The sequence below is a fragment of the Podarcis tiliguerta genome, assembly GCF_965153285.1.
Source record: "Podarcis tiliguerta genome assembly, chromosome: 1".
Lineage (NCBI taxonomy): Eukaryota > Metazoa > Chordata > Lepidosauria > Squamata > Lacertidae > Podarcis > Podarcis tiliguerta.
The window spans coordinates 48,254,136-48,275,970 of NC_139534.1; the positions used below are offsets into that span (position 1 = coordinate 48,254,136).

The 21,835-nt window shown below is 41.7% G+C and overlaps 2 long non-coding RNA genes across 3 annotated transcripts in view; one reads left to right on the forward strand and one right to left on the reverse strand.

Moving 5' to 3' along the window:
- Nucleotides 1-21,835, forward strand: part of LOC310673250 — a 611,626-nt gene that overhangs the window by 175,383 nt on the left and 414,408 nt on the right. The gene's annotated exons all lie outside the window — the stretch shown is intronic.
- Nucleotides 1-21,835, reverse strand: part of LOC310673241 — a 72,658-nt gene that overhangs the window by 50,687 nt on the left and 136 nt on the right. The gene's annotated exons all lie outside the window — the stretch shown is intronic.

A 21,835-nucleotide genomic window follows, 5' to 3' on the forward strand; every position in this document is an offset into this window, starting at 1 on the left:
CACAATCAGAAAATTAGAGAGAAAGAATAGAATAATGCTTAGGTTGGAAAGATAATGAAGGAGTGCTGGTGACACTTCTGTGAACCTGAAATGTATATTTTTACTGGTATGCAATTTCTTAAACAATGACCTTGATTCTAGCAATACAAAAATGCTCTGATCGAGATCAGTGTGGTTTAACTTGACACAGCCTTTGAGAGATTATATATATATATATATATATATATAAATATGCACTATTGTGAATAGAACTTAATTTCCAACTCAGCACGGGAAATGCAGGGGTTCCTTTAAGTTATGGCATAGTAACAGGCATTCTTTTCTCATTTGAGCTGCCATTTCATTGTTATTAACCGTAGCTAATCCCTCATCCTCAGGCACTGGTGTTATGCTTTGTAGGTTGGTAATTTCTTTTTAAAATAATATTTTTTTTACATTTCCATTTTAAGTATTTAAACACATTCATATTTTCTACTTTACTTTTTGCTCATATGAACCTATCAACTTCCCTCCCTCCCGCATCATGGCTTTCAAAGTTCATTTTTATATCATAGCATTTATACATCTTCCATTTTACGTTTCACTCATTCATCCTATTTCAATTTTTAGATAAATGTAAAAAGGTAGTAACCATTATCATTACAAGTCTTTTTACAACCCTGCTAGTGTCGTTAATTGCTTACGACGCTCCTTCAAATATTGAATAAATTTACTCCAGTTTTTTTGGAAAGCTTGATCATGCTGGTTTCAGATTTTCCCAGTCAGCTTCACCAATTCTGCAAAGTCCATCATCTTTGTCTGCCATTCTTCTTTCGTTGGTATTTCTTGTTGCTTCCATTTTGGGACTAAAACCGTAGGCTGGTAATTTCATGACTTTTCTTTGAGGTTCAGAGTGAGCCCTACAAATATCAAAGGTCCCCAAGAATATGATGGGCCAAAAAGTGGTAACACCTTGGTAAATTATTATTATTATTTATTGAATTTATATACCGCCCTATACCTGGAGGACTCAGAATGAATTAACAGAATCAGTGGACATTTAAAACTTTCAACTTTCTGTGGGTGGTGTGCAGATATACCTATCCATATCTTCCACTCATGAAGTGGATCTTCCTTTTCTCCCCTGCCCTTGGCTCACTAAATGTTGGATATCAATCTGTGCGGCAAACAGCCACTCTCAAATGGCTGTGAAAGCTCATCATTATCTAGCAAGAAGAGGTTAGGGAATAACAAGAACAAACCAGGTAAAATTTTTGCTACCTTCTTCCTGCTAAATCCAAATAATGAAGCAGATCCTTAAAGTCTGTATATGTTAACTCTGTACAAAACAGGATGAGACCGTGAATGGGGGTGAGTGAGGAGGAACCCCAATGGTCTTCTAAGCTATACTTCAGAGCTGAGAACAACATATACAGTAGGTCTATAAAGTGATTTAAGGGTAAAAGCGCAGAAGGAAGCATTTAGCTGTGAGCTAAAGCTATTTGCTCAAGTAAGTGCACTCACAGAGCAAAGTTTATAAGTTGCTGTGTATTTTGTCAGTGGTGTCTGAGAAAAAAAGATAGTTCTGTGCTGACATCTCACTTGCCTCGTGTGTTTCTTCTGCTTTAAAAAAAAAAAAAAATCTGAGGAACTCCCCATCAATATCACTGCATGCTTGCTTGTGGCAGGATTCATTGCGAGTGGTATATTTATAAAGCCATTAAAACAAATGTATCCACATGAAACCCAAATGAGGAATGTTATTGCTGTCACAAAGACAAAGGACTACACAACCCTGTTGGTTGCTTGAATCTAGATGACAGTTCAGCAAAAGAAAATGACACCCAGACCTGCATATCCATAACTCTCCAGCAGTCACCCTTTATGGGTCTGCAAACAGGGGGGGAGGTGGGAAGAATGGGCAAATCTGTAAATTTTGGTTTTTCTCATTTACCTCCCCCGCCCCCAGTCTTAACATCAGTTGTCTACATTTACACATCCATTTGCATTTTTTTTTTAAAAAATGCATCCTCGTGAAAATTCAGCAGTATTTTAATGCAAATTTCTCCTAACACACACATTTTGTGTGCAATTTCCCCTAAAAGACATAGTTTCTGATGCAAAGCATAGTTTCCTAATATTTACATTTCTCCTAATATAATGCATATGGTATGTTAATTTTACTGAGATATGCATTTTTATGCACACTTTCCCTAGTATATGGATTTTTATGCAGAAGTACTTGGCTGGACTGCAAAATTAAGAGGTGCGACAACGAGAAGCAAGAGTGCAAAGGATTCTGGGATGGAAATGAATGCATTTTTCTCTAATACTCATGTAGGTATAGTTTGGCAGTCCGCTATATGATTACTGCTCCCCACATTTTGTAGCGGTTTTATTGTGCTCAAATCCCTTCACTGGAGCTGATACTGTAATTTGTGGTTTCAGGGAAGGGATTTTCCCTGGGGCTTGAGCAAGGGACTAGAGCACTTCTGCCTTGATCCCAATAATTACATTTTGAAAACCCAGCTGATGCTATTTGAAAGATATGAAAGACCAGCTCCTTCTCTACAGAGCTTCTTGGGTGCTCAGATGGGCAAAGGGGCCCTCTATCTCCTTTGCCATCAGAAGCTCAAGGTAGTGGCAGCCCAGAAGAGGACATTTTCTGCAGCAGCCCCTAAGTTGTAGAACTGCCTCAAAACAGAAGTGTTTCTGGCACCTTCAACATACATCTTCTGGATGAAATAGAAGATGCAACTCTTTACCCTGGTTTTGAAACTGAGGTGCTGGGACCGAACGACGGGAGCGCACCCCGCCGCAGGGATTCAAACCGCCAACCATGCGATCGGCAAGTCCTAGGCGCTGAGGTTTGACCCACAGCGCCACCCGCGTCCCTTAAAGACCCACATATTAAATGCAAATATGTATTTAGCATCAGATGTACTTTGTTTTTGAGCCATGCTGAATATGATGAGGAGCTAGGAATTAGAATTAGAATTGACTACTGATTTCCAATACAACTATAAAGTGTGTGTTTGTGTGTGTGTGTGTGTGTGTGTGTGTGTAAATAACTCTACCTATATAATCCAAAAAATTATTCACCTGCATATCACCATAATCTGCATGTGCATTCATGCTCACACACACAAAAAAACTCAGTTCTCCGGGGTGTGCGTGTGTAGAAATGATAACAGGATGCATGTAATCATCATTGGTGTTATTTTAAGTTCAAGTTCATTACATAATAGTTTCTAAAAAACCTTTGGGGCTTCCATTCCAGGCAGCTCACCTGCATTTTTCCCCTCGTGGCCATTTTGAACTGCAGTGAAATTTTTAACAGGATCTCTTGAGGACTAGAAGAACTTGTAAAGTTCATTCTTTGCCCACGGGGCCAATTCCATGATCCTCACAAGGCGGTTGTTAGATAGGCAGCCCCAGTTGTTTTGAGTCCCCAGTGATCCATGTTCCTCCTTCATAGGTCTTTGGGGGGAAATAATTGTCAACGAATGATAAATTTCCTTTCATGGAGCTTTACTGCAGGGCTTAAGGTCCTTCTCTGAGAGCCAGTCAATTATAAATCACATGCAATTTCTGGCAAAATTTAGGGCACTTGGGTTCATTCGTTTAATGAACAATGACTTTGGCTTTTATTCATGAAGTAAATAGTTACCCTTCCACTTGCAAAAAGTAAAAAGTAAACATCTCTTAATGATCTCCTCTCCTTCGTTATCTCTCTTTGGGTGAGGCATGTTTTCATTTGTCTGACAATAGCTGAGATATTTGTGAACATTTCCATTGCACTTTTCTCGTCGGCAGGCTCACGATAATCATGTTTTGTTTTGTTTTGTTTTCCACTGCCGGATCCATTGCCATTCAGAGCTATGGAACAGCCTGCCACTGGGGTAGAAACATGGCTCATGGCATCAACAGGTCCAAGGACTGCTCAACTGTGTGGTGTTCTCAAGAAATTTCTAGAAGCAAGCTGAATTTTCATTAGTCTTAATCATTGTGTCAGAATTTGCAGGTTTAGGCAAACAACTAAGCAAACTGTAAGGCAATGGAAAGTATCTATCTGCTTTTCATCCAAGTTGTGGATACTAAACATGCATCATGCAGAGCTGTGCAAAAAAACAACAACCCTCAGTTACTGATTTTTAAGACTCCAGGAATTGTGAATTGAGTTGTGGATTCCGTTTGTTCAAGCTTTGCCACATATCAATATTCCATGGTCATCGAGTATGCTGAGTTCATGGATTGACTCATAAGAACCAGCACTCATAGAGTTGCTATTGTTATATATAGGACAATGACAAACATTGTACTGCAGAGTGCTCCTCTTCAGGATTCTCCATGCTATTCCTCCTTTCCGCCCAGTTTTCTATCATCTCAATCAGTCAGCATTCAATGCCTACTGAACACTGAGCTGTTTGTGGCTGCTTAAGGACTGGACTTACTGTTACCCTCATTCCTATCCTAAGTCATGCAACCACTACCTGGGTTGGTTTTGACATGGAATGTAGACAAGCAATATGAGATATTCACATGTTAAGCTGGCAGGCTCATATTGGCATAAGAACTGGCACTTGGATAACTGATTTTGTTGCTAATATATATAAGGAGATGGATGCTAAGCTTATCTGAATGACTTGCTTGCATTGTAATAATAATTTATACTGGCATAATCTTCCCTGCTCACCAAAGCAGCTATGCTTGTTTCTAGGTCTAGACTGAAAGAATTGCTCTTTTAACCAGTTATTACATTGGAGAATGGATGGGCAACTGGCAGCATGCAGTCCCTGAGAGTATTTCTGATAATAGGCTGCAGTATGTTAGCTGACTTGTAAAAGGAAAGCATTTATACTATCATAAGACTGGGGATATGTGTTCTATGTGTTATCATCTTTCTGCATATGTGGACAGTGTCAACATGACTGGAGATGCTGTAAGATTATCACCATTCCATGCCACAGTAGACCAACTTGTTTTCCTTCTGGACATTGCCACTTCTTCTTTAATCTTCCAAGCAACTCACTGGCTTTCCGTTGGCTTTCTTTTCCTTTGCATGTAACACTCTTCAACTTATATAAAATTAAAACATGCTGTCTCCTAAGGGGTGAAACAGACCGCCTGCAGGCTTACAACCTAACACTCTGTAACTCTGGGGTGTTTGTGCTCATTTATTCACTGATCTTGTCCTTGATGATATGCCACACACATGTCCCTGTAGGATTGTTTCAAAATGATTAAGCAGTATCTCCAGCACCACACGCAGGCTTTCACCTTCTTTCTGTTCTGCTAAACTATCTGTAACCATCATTAGCAAGTTACTTTAGGACAAGATCTCTCTCTCTCTCTCTCTCTCTCTCTCACACACACACACACACAGAGACACACACTTATGTACATGAATACATTGGAAAAGAAGTTTCTTTGTTTTTAACTTGACCTTCAATTGACTATTTCAGCAATGGAGAAGTAGAGCTGTGTGTCATCAGCAAATTGAGGACACTTTGCACTTTGGCTTTTGCCGGGCAGGATGGCCAAGGGTAGGGACGTGGGTGGCGCTGTGGGTTAAAGCCTCAGTGCCTAGGGTTTGCCGATCGAAAGGTCGGCGGTTCGAATCCCCGTGGCGGGGTGCGCTCCCGCTGTTCGGTCCCAGCGCCTGCCAACCTAGCAGTTCGAAAGCACCCCTGGGTGCAAGTAGATAAATAGGGACCGCTTACTAGCGGGAAGGTAAACGGCGTTTCCATGTGCGGCTCTGGCTTGCCAGAGCAGAGCGGAAGTGTCTTCGGACAGCGCTGGCCCTCGGCCTCTTTGAGTGAGATGGGCGCACAACCCTAGAGTCTGGCAAGACTGGCCCGTACGGGCAGGGGTACCTTTACCTTTTTTATGGCCAAGGGTCAGAAGAACAAGAAATTTATGGCATCATTGCAAGAGTCCTATCCACATGTGTGGTTGGGGCCCAGTGGTTGGGGCAACCCATTCAGATGGGTGGGGTACAAATAATAAATTACGGTGATGGTGAGGAGGAGGACACATACACTGAAACTTATCCCACAGAGCATGGGAAGGCACTGCAATGGACACCTCAGCTGGAACTGCAATTACAGTGGCACCCAATGTCCTATAAAACTGAGTGACTTTAACCTCAAAATGCCATGCAAATTGATCACAGCATGCTGGCAAGTGCCCATCCAGTACTTCTGGTACAACCAGCCTCTGTAGCACCTGAAGCAGCTCTGCTGGTTATTTGGGGATGCAATGGAGATGGCCAAGTAATTCTTCATCACCTTCACTGCTGCTTGGTAGGCAGAGTTATGTGACCTAATGCACATTTGATTAGTACTGGAGCGAATTTTCCACTACATTGCCTGCAGCTCCTCAGTGAACTGAGGAGCAGCATTGAGCTTTGGAACAGACCCTTGGGAGCTATTTGGCCAAGAGACATTGGCTGAAGACTCTGGAATATGCAATGCCTGTATCTTCACATGTTTGCTGAAGGGCATGCTTGTAAGGATGGAACAAAGGGGATGAGATTTTTCAGCACATCTAATTCACACGGGATTCACAAGAATAAGAATTATTCAGTGCTTGCTAGTCTTGGAACATGGTACCTCTGGAGGTTCAAAACCCAATGGGTTGCTGATAACATGATTTCAGGAAACTTTTTGTTTTTTAAAATCATCAAACATGTTTCTGGTTCAGCTTGTTCAGGAAGGCTGGAGACCTTGCTTCAAAAATGAAGCACTTCAGACTGGCAGCTGATATAGAAGCTGGAGGCTCCACTCTTCTTGACTCTTAGCCAAGCCTTGAACTGGGCTAAATTAAAACTAATGTCTTCTATTTTAAGCACTATAAGAGTCCAGTCTTTCTAAAGTATAATTATGGTTCTATAAATGTACAAAAACGTACAATTTCTAGAACGAACCAATATGTCACAATTGTCCATGTTTGATGGCTGAAACCGATTATTTATTTTTATACGTATTTTTACTATCCGTCCTTGACTGACAGGTCCCAGGGCAGGCTATAATAATTCAACGTTTAGTGTTGAAAACAGTTCAACAAATCAGCCACACAAATATGGTGGGTCCTAAAACCCACATTTCAGGCCAGGGTAAGGAACTTGTGGTCTACAGCTGTTTGAGCTACAGTTCCCATCATCCCTGACCACTGGTCCTGCTAGCTAGGGATGATGGGAGTTGTAGTCCAAGAACAGCTGGAGACCCAAGTTTGGGAAACCCTGTATCAATCAAAGCCTAGTAGTAACAAGCATACAAGCAATGTTGGGGACGTGAAAAATCAGAAAGGGGGGGCTGGCGGCAGCTGCAATATCACAATTTTTTTCTCAGTTGGAAGAAAATCTCATTTATTTCAAGGAAGTGGTTTCTGAGTAAAACAAACAAAACTGGCCACTTGTGTTTTATGCTGTAAAGGCAGCACACTTGAGGAGTGACTTAAGTAGTGTAGACACAAGGAAAGTGCTTTAACAAACATACCCCAGTATCGTTCCCCACCCACAGCTTCTCCTGCTTTTTCTGCTCATCTAGGAGGTGCCCCTCCCGAGTCCCTGCTGGGAGTGTCAACATTCCTTCCTTCAATTGCTTAGCAACGGTGATTAAGTATCCTAAGCAAGGTGCTGGCTGGCAAGTGCCAATGCAACAGAGTTGCTTTCATTTTTTGTGCTTTCTTTAGAAATGTTTGTCTCACTGGACTTTTTTAAAAAAACAAGAAAGCAGCCCCCCCTCCAAATCCCAACATCTGTCAGTGGGTTTGTGTGCATGCATATGTCTTAAGAATAAATGCACTGAAAAAATAGGTAGACAAAATGGATCTGGACTCCCATCTCATATGGTCATCAGAAGATTTATAAACTATGGGAAATGATGTTGTTGAGTCTTTTTGTATTTTACCACAGCACATTCTTTATTTTTACAATTCTAGCATATATATATATTGTGATATTAATCTGTCTGCTGTTTAGGTTTCAGTCTTACCAGACAGGCAAATCTCTTTTGCATTGCTAGTCCACCAGTAGAGTGAGGGCCTCATTTTAGTTTAATTTATTTATTCATTGCTTTAGGTGCAAATATGTCTAAGGTATGCATATGACTGGGCAACTGGGGTAGAGAAACCACTGCCTTTTATGAATATCAGTCCTTGAGAGACATTTGCTTTGGTAGCAAGGTAGAGACATTACCTGCAATGGAAATGTAGCCACATGCTTATCCTTGATGAGCATGACTTCAACAGGAACAAAAAAGAATTATCTTTCCTCCACACCAGCACTAAATTTCATCAGCCAGTAACGTCAAAGCAAGGTGCAAGAAACTGCATTTTATGATGCAATGAATGCTATAATAATTTTTAATCGTTAGAAGACAGACCTTAAATCTCAGCGAGCCTGCTATGCCTTGCATGCTTGTCAGTGCTCATCTTTCATATGCAGTGTGGTGGATTAGCTAGAGGGCTTATTCATTATCCTAAAAGGCTGAGAACTGAGGCATAGAGTTACCCAGGTGCTCAGCCTTGTGGGTGGTTTATGCATGCCCCTGAGGCATTGCCCAGCATGTGACTGGACCAGGCAAATCAAACACTATAGAGCAGCCTTTATCAATCTAGAGCCTGTGCTCTCTTGGACTTTTGGCAGGTGCAATCCAAAACACCTGAAGGACCTGAGGCTGATGACAGATCTTGGTCATTTTGTATGGATTCCACCGAAGGAGGTGTTTGAAATGCTTATTAACCTAATGCATACAATATGAAATCTGGATACTATTTCATGGAGATGGGAGTAGCAAGGTACCTGCTCCCATCATCCACACATGAATCAGGTCTTCTGTATAGGGACGCAGGTGGTGCTGTGGTCTAAACCAGGGAGCCTCTTGGGCTTGCTGATTGGAAGGACAGCAGTTCGAATCCATGTGATGGAGTGAGCTCCCATTGCTCTGTCCCAGCTCCTACCAACCTAGCAGTTCGAAAGCACACCAGTGCAAGTAGATAAATAGGTACTGCTGTGGTGGGAAGGTAAATAGCATTTCTGTGCGCTCTGGTTTCCGTCACGGTGTCCCGTTGCACCAGAAACAGTTTAGTCATGCTGGCCACATGACTCGGAAAGCTGTCTGTGGACAAACACTGTCTCCCTTGGCCTGAAGGGAGATGAGTGCTGCACCCCATAGTAGCCTTTGACTGGACTTAACCATACAGGAGTCCTTTACCTTTACCAATAGGGAATATGAACACAGAAGATCTGAAAAAGACTTATTGGTACACTCCTGCTCCACACTCCATGCACTGACATGTTGTCTTAACAAAGCTCTAGTGTTTGTTGAAAGGACCAGTCAACCAGGGGCATGGCACCCTCTGCCAGTGACCAGGGCGAGTGTGCACATGTGCACCAGGCAGGTGTGTGTGTGTGTGTGTGTGTGCGTGCGCTCACCCAGCCTTCGCTGCTGGGCGGGTGTGGGGCACAGAAGTTGCACTGCACCCTTTGTGCTTCCAAGTCTTTGCTGCTGCCAGATCTCTGCGGGGGGGGGGGGCATGCCTGGTTCACACTGTCCCCCCAATGTTCGCCTGGGGCAATGCCCCCCCTGGCACCCCCAAGCAATGCCACTGCAATCAACTCCTTTCCAAATACAGGATTTGACAGCAAAATTATAATAACATACTTTCCTGAGATATAAGCTTTTTTTTGAGAGGAATACATTCTTTTTAATGCAGTTGACAGATTGTTATATTTGACCTGACCCCCTCAAAATGTATTGTTTTCATTATATTTCAATTTCATTTAAAACAAAGTTGCTGTTGGAAAATCTTTTCCTTGGCTGCCTGGTTTTTCTTAAGCCTAGGAAGAAGACCTATGATATAGATGTCTGGAGGGAGAATTTTTAAAGGCAAACAATGACACTTCTGTTTCTTTGCTAAAAGGCACATCTATCAAAATTATAGTTCATTGCACCAGTTAAAGGACCACTCAGTTTCCCTCCTGATGAAAACCCACTTTTCCTATGGTACACGCTGCTGCTCTAACCACCCTGCTCACTGAATTCAATGGCTTGGCAATAATGGATTCAGCTCTGCCTTCTGGCATAGTATTTACTTTTTGCTCAAGAGATGCATGCAGTTGTAAAAGGAAATACCTGAACCTTTTAATAAAAAGATATAGACACTCTCTAGCCAAATTTAGATTCATGATATCAGTGGGAGAATAAAAACACATGCTTATGTTTCTCCTATTGAACCCAAAGTAATTTAACACAGTTAAACATTGAACCAATTGTCCCCTTGTTTCTCTCCCCCTGCAAATCTATTGTGTTCCATCAAATGATATAGATGGCAAACCCTAGAACAGGAAAACGGGAAATTTCTACAATATAGAATCTCAACCTCCCGCATATTAGAAATGCAACATTTCCTGCATGCCTTCAAAATTTTCAGTGCAAGCATTAGCTAACAGCTTAATATATGCCTGTAAGGAATTTCAAAATGTGTAGGATTTTCAGGTCCCCCACCAAACAAATGTAGTTAATAGAGTTTTGACAACAATTATTCCTCATAGAATTCAAGTGACAGCCTTGCGGTGCAATTGAGATAAAAGTTTATCTCAAAATCTTTATACAGAATTAATGTTTCTGTCATTGACTAAGAGATCAATATTCTTTCTTCTAAATGTGCATCTGCAAAAATATTACTTAACATTACATGTCATTGCACATCACAATTAGACTGGGGAAGTACTTACAAATATATGAACAGGGATAGGTGGAGAAGCCAAAATATACAATAGGGACTATTGAATTTAGCTCATTTGAGTGGCTAGAATGCATGCCCATTTGTAATGATTTCATGAGCTTTTGTGTTAAATTACTAAACAACATCCAAGCAAAACCAAGCAACTGTGAAAAGTAACAGCAATATGGACAGATTTGGAAGTGAAAATCCTAGATGGTTGATAACATCACAGCACTTTTTTGGGGGGTGGAGAAGGAAACAAGCTCAAAAGAACTGAAAATGAATGCTGGTGACCTTTTACTACTTGCTAAGCCACTTTTCACTATCCCACATGGCTATCGTAGGAAGCTGCCTGATGTTGAGTCAGACCATTGGTCAGCTAAGATAATTGGTCCAGCCTAGCAGCAGATGTCCAGAATTTTCAGGCACAGAATCTCTCCTAGCCCAATCAGGAGATACAGGGGATTGAACCTGCAAAACACAAATGAGCTATGACCCTTCCCCATGGGTGGATGTGAATACCATAACCAGCAACATGAGTAGGATTGTTGGAGATTAGAATTCAAATGAAAATAGAACTGAGAGGGGAAATTGGTGATCTTCCTTCCTTCATCTCATGGCTGGAACGGAAATCAACCCAGCAAATACGATCAATATGCTGCTGCTTTCAGTCAGCAGGGGATACATAACTGATTACATCCCACCCATCTCTGTTTGCACTGTGTTTCCTTTGCACTGAGATGAATGGGATAAAATAATGTGATTTACATAATTAATTATGTAATTAATTGAGTTACTTAATTCTGCCGCAGTAAACAGCAAGGCACATAGTGTAGTTTTTGGCAGAACATGGATTGTAGTGGACTAGAAACAGCGCTGCATGTGGCAAATTCAGGGCAGAATGATGCCTTCTTACATCCTAGGACCCAAACAATCTGTCAGATTGGAGGATACAAATCAAGTGGGGAAGGCTCAGGTAAACAGCTCTGTTCACATGGCTGTAGTATGCATCCCAACACTGCTGCCATGTGGGAGAACATGGCTCAGTGTGCATGTGAAGGAGACCTCAGTTTTGTCCTTCCAAGTAGGAAGTGGCTACATCCACATCATCATCATCATCGTTATTATTTTATTGTTTATACCCTGCCCATCTGTCAGACATTAAAAACTTCCCTGAACAGGGCTTCCTAAAGTTTTCTAAAAGTTGTGTAATTCTTTATCTCCCTGACATCTGATGGAAGGGCATTCCATTAGGAGGGCGCCACTGCCGAAGCATCATTCATGAGAAAGGATTAAACTCTGAATCCAAAAAGAAAATAAATCTGGAATAATTTCACAATATGAAAAGAAAGCTGCTCCAAACCCATATTTCCGACAAAAAGAAAAAAGAGAGAGAGAAAATCGTATATCAGACTGTTATGGAACTAGAACTGGATATCGCTCTAAATACGTAGGGCCCTTTAGCATCATTTATGACAATAAATCTGTCTTTGGAGCCAGTTATGGACTGTTGATTTTATGCCATGTGTTTCTTGACTGCAGCACTTGCTGAACTAAACCACACCTTTTAAAAACCACACTTTGTTTGCATTCATCAGCAATGAAGAATTATCAAAGGAGCTGTAGCTCAGGAGCAGAACAATACTCTGTGTGCAGGTCTCACATTCAATCCCCAGTATTTCCAGATAAGGTTGGAAAAGACTTGTCTGAACCCCAATGAGCTCCTGTCCATCAGTAGCCATCTAGATGTTGCTGTGCTACAGCTCCCATCATCCCTCACAGATGGTCATTCAGACTGCGGCAGGGAGGGAGTTAACATCAATAACATCTGGATCGCATCACCTAGAATAGACAATGCTGAATTGGATGGACCTGTGGTCTGACTCAGTATAAAGCAGCTCCTGATTCTCTTAAGGGAATCTCAAACCTGACTCCTACCAATAGGATGAGATGGGAATAATGTAGGAAAAGTCCAGCACAGGACATACAACAGTATCACCCATTTTTCTTAATATTAGTGAGCAAACTTCATCCAGCATCCTAATTGGGTGTTTTCTTCCCAATTGTCAATGATACTTTAATATGCCTTCTATAATATGGGGAGTTTTAGTTTTGCCTTTGTCTTCATTTGTCCTGATGAATTCTGCATGTTCCCTTCAACTCTGCTCATGCCATAATGTCATGTTTTGTAATATATGCGCTCAGCATAATTGAGGAATTGTATCCATGTATGGTAAGCTAGAAATTACTGTTTTGCTCTCTCTCTGTGTGTGTGCAATGTTTGTATTATTCCTATTTGCTTATCTTGAACCCTTTAACAAATACTTGAATTAGATGCCCGCAGTTGACTGGAGAGCTCATGTGTTTGTTGGCTGATGTCTAAAACTACCTGAGAATGAAAAGGAGACGATAGCTCAATTGTAAGAGCTTGATACTCCCTGCTGCATTGTCATGACACTGAAAAGTTTGTTGCGGTTTCATCCAAACCTCTCCCCCCCAATTTGTCCTTAGAAACACCCCAAATACCTATTTACCTGAGTCCAAGGAAAGGCTGGTGTTTGGGGATATTGTGTGCAGAAATCTGTGGCAGCACATGCCACATGTTGAGCAATGCATGCCACATGCATTGGAATACATATCCAAATGCATACTGAAGTAAACAGCATGTGCTGAACATAAAATTTGTGTCAGAATTTTGCTGTGGAAAAGAGGAAGGTGGTGTATCTGCTGTAGATTTAGAAACAGATTGGGGGAAATCTGTAAATCCATAGTTTTCACAGATGAATTTATATCATACACTCAACCCGTTAAATTTATTTTACAATTTCATTAATAGCTGCTTTTAAGGGAACAAAATCCTATCAGAGTAGGGCAACTCTAAATCTACAGGGAATTAAAAATAGAGTTTGTTTTTAGAACTCCACTTAAACTTTAGCCTTCCTTAAATATGTTATCCATAATTAAGCTTTCAGAATGAGAAAATTTTAAGTGAGTGGGTAACCCCACCACACGGCACTCTGACTCTCATGGTTACCTTATTGGAACATTCTGTTGTTATTAATAATCACACTATTGTCAGAGTCCCCTACTCAGAGCTATTTTTACCTTATAATACAAAATTGTTGACAATCATAGTAATAACAAAATGCACCTAAGACTGGAAACCAATTTAGGACTGTCCAACCATTAGCCAAATGATTAATTAATTCATTCCTTTTTAATAAATCCACACTTTACGAAAACCTCAACAGAGATCCCTTTTAAAGATATTAATGAAAGTATAGCAGCTTATGCAGCCGTATGTTTCCAGCAGAGTATTGTTGCTTGTTTTTTTTAAAAAAGGAGATGATAATTTTCACTTTAAAAACAGAACAAAAAAAGGAGATAATCATTTTTGACCCAATCAATGAAATTACCCTAGCAATGAGGCCTTCTTTCACAGTGCTCATTGCATCTGCAAGCTGTGAAGGAAATCTTCTTATTACTTTCATGTGGTTTTTAATAAAGCTTGCCTGTATTGTTTAGGGTCCCCCCTTTTTATTCATTTCCGGAACTGAGGTGCAGGGTGGGTCAGAAACAAACAAAGGTGTGTCAAATCCTTTGGCAGCTTATGCTGCAGGCACTGATGTTGTCTTATAATGCACATCCTCACAATGTGTGTCTGCAAATACTGGCATGAGCTAATGAGCATAGGAACGACTGGAGATGGCTGTCCATCCCCCTTTGAACACCTCCCTCATCCCTTTCCCATACATTTTTTTCCTCCTGATGTTACTGCTGCTTTCATTTCAACAAATCATTTACATCTCCCTCCCTCTGCTTTCAGGGAACCTTTGCTTCTTCCTTATCTCTCACCTTCAAGGGCTTTGCACCCATCTGTGCATGGCAGATATAGCCACTTGGATTAGCAGGGGATGTGGTCTAGCATTTAGAAGGGGAGGAAGTCGAAACCATGCTTCCTGCATTTGCACTTAGCTTTTCTTTGCTTTTCTGGAGTAAATCAAGCAGGCTCAATTTCTGTCTGAAAATACTTGGCAAGGGAGGCCTGCCTGTTCAGGCCCAAGGACCATACATATGTGAGAAAATTAAAAATCGCAAGAGCTGCAGCTAAAGGCCCTGTCACACAATATGTTCCCCCCAAATTTCCTGTGGAAATGTGATGTGCAAGGGCTGCACAAAAAAGGTGCCTAATAACAAAATGAAGGGAAAGAAAGCTCTTGTTTCCCAGAGCTTCCCCAAGCTGATGCCTCGGAAGGCAGGAATAACATTCAAAATGGCCTCGGGTGAATGGAAAACTGGGCCAAAAGAAAGCTCCACAGAGACAAAGTACTGTACTTAGACAATAAAACAAATGAAATGCACATATATGGGATAGGAAATCACTGGGTTGAGTTTAGTACACGTGGAAAAGGCAGGGCCAGCCCAGGAGATTTTGTTGCCTAGGCAAAACTGAAAATGCTGCCCCCCCACCCACTGTGTGCACACCCCCACCCCACAGTTTGAGGCAGTCTGGGGTGTGACAGGAGATGGGCAGGGGACAGGTGGATCTGCTACTGGTGGGCAAATTCACCATCTGAGGCAACTGCCTTGCCCCACCTCATGGGCAAGGGGGCCCTGGGAAAAGATTTTGGGCTTATAGTCAATCACAAGCTGAAAATGAGTCACTGATATGATGCAGCCTGAAAAGTCACTAATGCAATTTCAGGTTGCATTGCTAGAACCATGGTTTCCAAGTCACAGCATAATTAGAGGGTCAATATTGTGATAAAATAGTCTTCCAGAGCAAACATTTCCTGTTTGTCCAGTAAAATGACTTCCCCTCTCCTCTCTCAATGCATTTTTCTGCAGAGTTCTCCCAACCTCTAAGAGCTGACTAAAGGTATGGGGTGCCGGGGGGGGGGGAGGAAAGAGGGGATTGCAATGTTGCATTAGTAGGAGCCCTTTTGCTGGCTCCCACTGGCAGAACTACTTCATTGAATCTGGCTGATCATTTTACTGTGCACTCATCAGACCTCGGGACGAGGGTGGCGCTGTGGGTTAAACCACAGAGCCTAGGACTTTCTGATCAGAAGGTCGGCGGTTCAAATCCCCACGACGGGGTGAGCTCCCATTGCATGGTCCCTGCTCCTGCCAACCTAGCAGTTCGAAAGCATGTCAAAGTGCAAATAGATAAATAGGTACTGCTCTGGCGGGAAGGTAAACGGCGTTTCCGTGCGCTGCTCTGGTTCTCCAGAAGCGGCTTAGTCATGGTGGCCACATGACCCAGAAGCTGTAAACCGGCTCCCTCGGCCAATAAAGTGAGATGAGCGCCGCAACCCCAGAGTCGGCCACGACTGGACCTAATGGTCAGGGGTCCCTTTACCTTTACCTTTACATCAGACCTCATCAGTTTTGGGCACAACGTTTTACAAATTATTTAGACAAACTAGAATGAGTTCACAAGTCGGCAACAAGAATGATCACTGGTATGTGAAACAAGTCCTATGGTGAAAGTTTGAAGAGACTGGGTTTGTTTAGCCTAGAGAAAGAAAGACTGAAGGGGTGGGGGGCATGATAGCATGCTTCAAATACCCAAAGGGCTATCAGGCCCACAGAAGTCGTCAGGATTAGATCTAAAGATCTGAAGCTACAGGAGGATAGATTTCAATTGAATGCTAGGAGGAATGCTTCAGCGGATCGAGCAGAGGAGACCAATAATGGGTCCAATGGTCAAGAAGGTGTTTATTGCATGTGTTGTAGAGGGAAATGCGAAGCTGGGTCTTGTCAACCTGGAAAAGTAGCCCATCCAGGAGAAGAAAAACTTGGACCCCAAACTTCTGCTGACTTCTGTTGCCTTCATGAGAAAGGCTACAGGAGCAAACCCCAAGGAAAAATCCTTACCCACTGCCTTGCATCTTTGGGAGAAGGAAAGGCTAAGAAGTCCCTAAGACGGTTGGATGGTATGCTATATGCCTCCTTCCGGCAACTCCTGCAGCCAAACTGGTGCCAAATGTATCGCCCTGCTTTCCTTGGGTCACATCAGCAAGGTTGAGTGTGGAGTCTTGTCATCTGGGCAACTCAGAACCTCCATACACACTGCCCAGGTCACTTCAGGCACTGTGATTCTTCAGGGCTTTGACTTCACCCCCGGAGGCACACTCCACTGCCTCCAGTTTGACAATTGCTCCACCTAGCTGGAGGACTTGTGTACTCCCCTTCCCTGGAGGCTTCACACAGTGTCTGGACAACAGCTATTGTGAATGCCGTACCTTTGGACTTCCTGCATTCAGCATGAAGCCTAACAGACCCTCTCCAAGGCTATTAGTCTACGCATCTTTACTTCTATGCTTTGGGGATTTTCAACGCTTATATCTATTCTATTCTTCTGTATTATTGCTTAAATACGTCTCCTGACCTATGGTTTCATTTCCATGCTTTTTATGAGGTGCATGACTTTTCTCTCATTCCCCTCAAAGAATAGATCAACAGGTAATGAGGGTTAGTGCAGCAACCTCACATCAGCCAGTCCCTGGAAATGGGAAGTGTAATAGCCTCCACTGGTATTTGCTTCCATTGGCATTCAGGTGGTGTTGTGTCATCCTGCCCATCCAGCCAATTTTTGTCAGTATAAGTACAATGGGGGAGAAATTTGATTCCGTTCCCATTCCATGGTAAATTTATCAAATTTGTACATTCTGAAACATTGTCAGAACCCAAAACACAGCCATCGTGTTTATCCTAATTTTGCAATGCAGTTCTCCAACTAATATTTATTTGTTGTTGTTTAGTCGTTCAGTCGTGTCCGACTCTTCGTGACCCCATGGACCAGAGCACGCCAGGCACTCCTGTCTTCCACTGCTACCCGCAGTTTGGTCAGATTCATGTTTGTAGCTTCGAGAACACTGTCTAACCATCTCGTCCTCTGTCGTCCCCTTCTCCTTGTACCCTCCATCTTTCCCAACATCAGGGTCTTTTCCAGTGAGTCTTCTCTTCTCATGAGGTGGCCAAAGTATTGGAGCCTCAGCTTCACGATCTGTCCTTCCAGTGAGCACTCAGGGCTGATTTCCTTAAGAATGGATGCGTTTGATCTTCTTGCAGTCCATGGGACTCTCAAGAGTCTCCTCCAGCACCATAATTCAAAAGCATCAATTCTTCAGCGATCAGCCTTCTTTATGGTCCAGCTCTCACTTCCATACATCACTACTGGGAAAACCATAGCTTTTACTATACGGACCTTTGTTGGCAAGGTGATGTCTCTACTTTTTAAAATGCTGTCTAGGTTTGCCATTGCTTTCCTCCCAAGAAGCAGGCGTCTCTTAATTTCGTGGCTGCTGTCACCATCTGCAGTGATCATGGAGCCCAAGAAAGTAAAATCTCTCACTGCCTCCATTTCCTCCCCTTCTATTTGCCAGGAGGTGATGGGACCAGTGGCCATGATCTTCGTTTTTTTTGATGTTGAGCTTCAGACCATATTTTGCACTCTCCTCTTTCACCCTCAATAAAAGGTTTTTTAATTCCTCCTCACTTTCTGCCATCAAGGTTGTGTCATCTGCATATCTGAGGTTGTTGATATTTGTGTCATCTGCATATCTGAGGTTGTTGATATTCAATATTTATTAGAATACATAAATTACTATTATTATTATATATTACATTTGTATACTGCCCTTTACCCGCAGGTTTCATTAAAGTGTGCATAAAAATGAGTATATCGGGAGAAATTACATGCAAAAATGCATTATATAAGGAGAAATTGCTCGCAAAGCATGTACATTAGTCAAAACTGCACACATACCAAAATAGTTTACTTGGAGAAATTTGCACTAAAATGCTGAATAACTTTCATGAAGATAAAGAAATGGGGCAAAGTGAATTTACAATTGGGAAAATGAGAAAGTAAGAAAATCAAAATGTTCAGGTCCTTCTATCTTTAGTATAGGGTTAACTGGCTGCCTTGAAGGCCAGTTAGGAGTTTTTGGCTCCTTTCCCTGACTGGGAAAGCTTCCACCTCCCGCCCCATGTACTCTGCAGTTTTGATGAATTGAGTGATGTTTCACTAGTAGAACTTGACAGATTTATACTGTACTGACAATTTAGAGCTGTGCTGATAAATTTCATCTGTGGTTCCATCAGCCATTTTCAGTGAGGGAGAAATTGCCCCTCAACATAGGAGAGAGGAGAAAGAATGCTGAGGGACTTAAGAGAGGAGGCTTGGCACTTAACTTAAACCAAAATTACAAGGGATCTGTTGGTGTTCTTAAATCTAAAAATAAAAAATCATTGTGATGCAGTCCTGTGCTCCATAGTCTTTTTAGCTTTCCTCTCTTCCTGGAACGCCCACAGGACATTGTGCCATCTTGGCAAAATGCCCTCCCATAGATATTCCAGAAAGTGGCATAAGCAGGGAAGCTGGAAAGGTTCTGCGTGAAGCACTTTGAACTGCATTGTGGGTATTCCAGGAAGTGGAGCAAGTTAGGAAATCTGGGTGCAACCCCCCTGTGTGTGTGCAGTACTTGCAGTGGGAGGTTTTGTTATTAAAAAAGGTTTAAAAGTTCTTTTCATGTCTTCATGGAAGACATGGGATTCATGCAGCACAGTTTAGAACTAGCATGCACAGTACAAGTAAGGGGAATGGGAAATTAGGACATTCATAAGCAATCTGTGCCATCATAGCAATGAGGGAAACTTACCCAATTCACTACTCATTGTTTTCCAACTCAGAGGTATCACGCCGGAATATTGGTGGCCTCATGGTCTCCAAGTACTCACTGACTGGGGATGCTCTCAGAAGTCTAGTTTGGGCACAATTTTTAGGTGGGTCAAAGCGTGCTGATATCACTTTAAACAGCCGTGGCTTCTCTCAAAGATTTCTGGGAACTGTAGTTTGTTAAGGGTGCTGAGCGTTGACAGGAACCTCCAAATCCCCCCCCCCCAGAGCTACAATTTCCAGAACTCCCTGGGGAAAAGGATTGATTGTTTAAGCACTCTGAGAATTGTAGTTCCGTGAGAGAAACAAGGGTCTCCTAACAACTCCTCAGCAAACTTTGACAAACTGCAGTTCCCATGATTGTTTGTGGGAAGCCATAACTGCTCAAGTGGGATCATAATACATTGGTGCCTCGCAAGACGAAAAGAATCCGTTCCGCGAGTCTCTTCGTCTTGCGGTTTTTTTCGTCTTGCGAAGCAAGCCCATTAGCGGCTTAGCGGATTAGTGCTATTAGCGGCTTAGCATTCTTAGCGGATCAGCTGATAAGCGGCTTAGTGGATCAGCTGTTAAGCGGCTTGGGAAAAGGGGGGGGGAGGAAAAAAACCCCGCAGGAACTGGCAAGACATTCTCGTCTTGCGAAGCAAGCCCATAGCAAATTCGTTTTGCGAAGCACCTCCAAAACGGAAAACCCTTTCGTCTAGCGGGTTTTCTGTCTTGCGAGGCATTCGTCTTGCAGGGCACCACTGTACTTTAAAAATATGGTGTGAAGATGGCCTGAAACTCTTTTACAAATTTCACTCTATAGCCATATAAATAATAATAATAATCTTGAATTGTAGCCTTAAATCTCCCCACCTTCCACTCCCTGCTGTCACAAACAGACCTTGATTCTGCAACACAAATCTCAGATTGTAATTTATAACAAAATCAATGCTCTGGCTGCCCAGGTACAGCAACATTCAATAGAACCACTCATATTGCAACAGTTAAGTGCATGCTCAATTACTACTAATTGAGCAGTAATTCTTATTCTGGCTCATCTTTAATCTAGCAATGATAATTCAAATAATGCTTAGAACTTGGCATACTCCAGACGCTCTTGAAACGTTAATTAATTATTACTTCAGCCTGCCCTGGCAATTTTCATTTGTGTGTCACATCAGGTCCTGATTGCAAATTAAAATCCATTCCCAGTTATTGATGACAAATCTAGTAATTAACTAGGATCTAACTGTGCTGAAGAGCCAGATCTTGGGACAAGAGGCCTGCAATCTACAGAGAAAATAACTGTGTTTTGATTACGGTTATTAATATTCTTCATATACCTTGCCAAAGTCCAAACATCCAGCCCAGCGCACAGGAAAATCCATTTTCATAAGACTTTGCTTAAGGAAAGCCACAAATGGTAACACGCTCTATTAGAATCTATGTGCTGTATCATTGCACATTATGGATAAACTTTATACAATTTTTCACCTAATGTTTGAAGGAGGGGAGGTGTCATAAAACGGGAATAGAAATACTGGAATGGCTTTAATCTCTTTAGATCCTTTATGTACTTCATTTACAAAAAATAATAAAAGCTATAATAAAATATTTACCAGAGCTTTGCCAGTCTCAAACAGCACAAATTGAATTGCAGCGTGTCTTGCTTCAGGAATAAGCTGGTTTGATTTAACTATAAGATAAGCTGGAAACTAAAGTCAGCTTTCTTAATACACCCAGGCATGAATGGTTTTTAAAATTCAGAAGTTTAAAATTATTTTTCATTCCAGATAGGGGATAGTTTTTTCAACATTCTCTTAACTGCAAAACTTTATACACACACACTTAGAGAGAGAGAGAGAGAGAGAAGGATTTTTCAAGCATGCCTCAGAAGAAAAGAAAAGACTTTGTTATAGTTTTCCAAAGTTGAAAAAACCCCACAACTTAAACAACACCACAGTTTTCCTCAAGATTAATTACTAGGAGTAACTACTGCGCCCTAAAACCATCTTCCCAATCACTGTGAATCACCTTGAAAGTGATACATGAGTAGGGGTAGGATTTTTTTAAATTAGATTTTAATGTGAACCTATCTAATATATACTTCCCAAAACAATCTACAAACTGAGACACAGCTGTCCTTAGAAATTCAACTTAGAAATTCGCTTCTCCAACTTTTGCGATGCAGTTTATCAATAAAAAAAATTGCGTAAAAATGTGTAAGTTAGGGGGAAGTGTGCATACAGAAATGCTTATATCCACGAAAATAGTCCACAAAAATAATATATACATGCAAAGATATACATGGCAAAAATGTATATACACACAAAAGAAATGACAATTTTTTGGTGTGGCCTTCTTTTTAAAAATAAATAGCAAACTGATGTGGAAATGGGGTGAACGGAACTTGAAACTGGTAAAATGAGAAACCCAAATTGGCTGATTCATCCATCC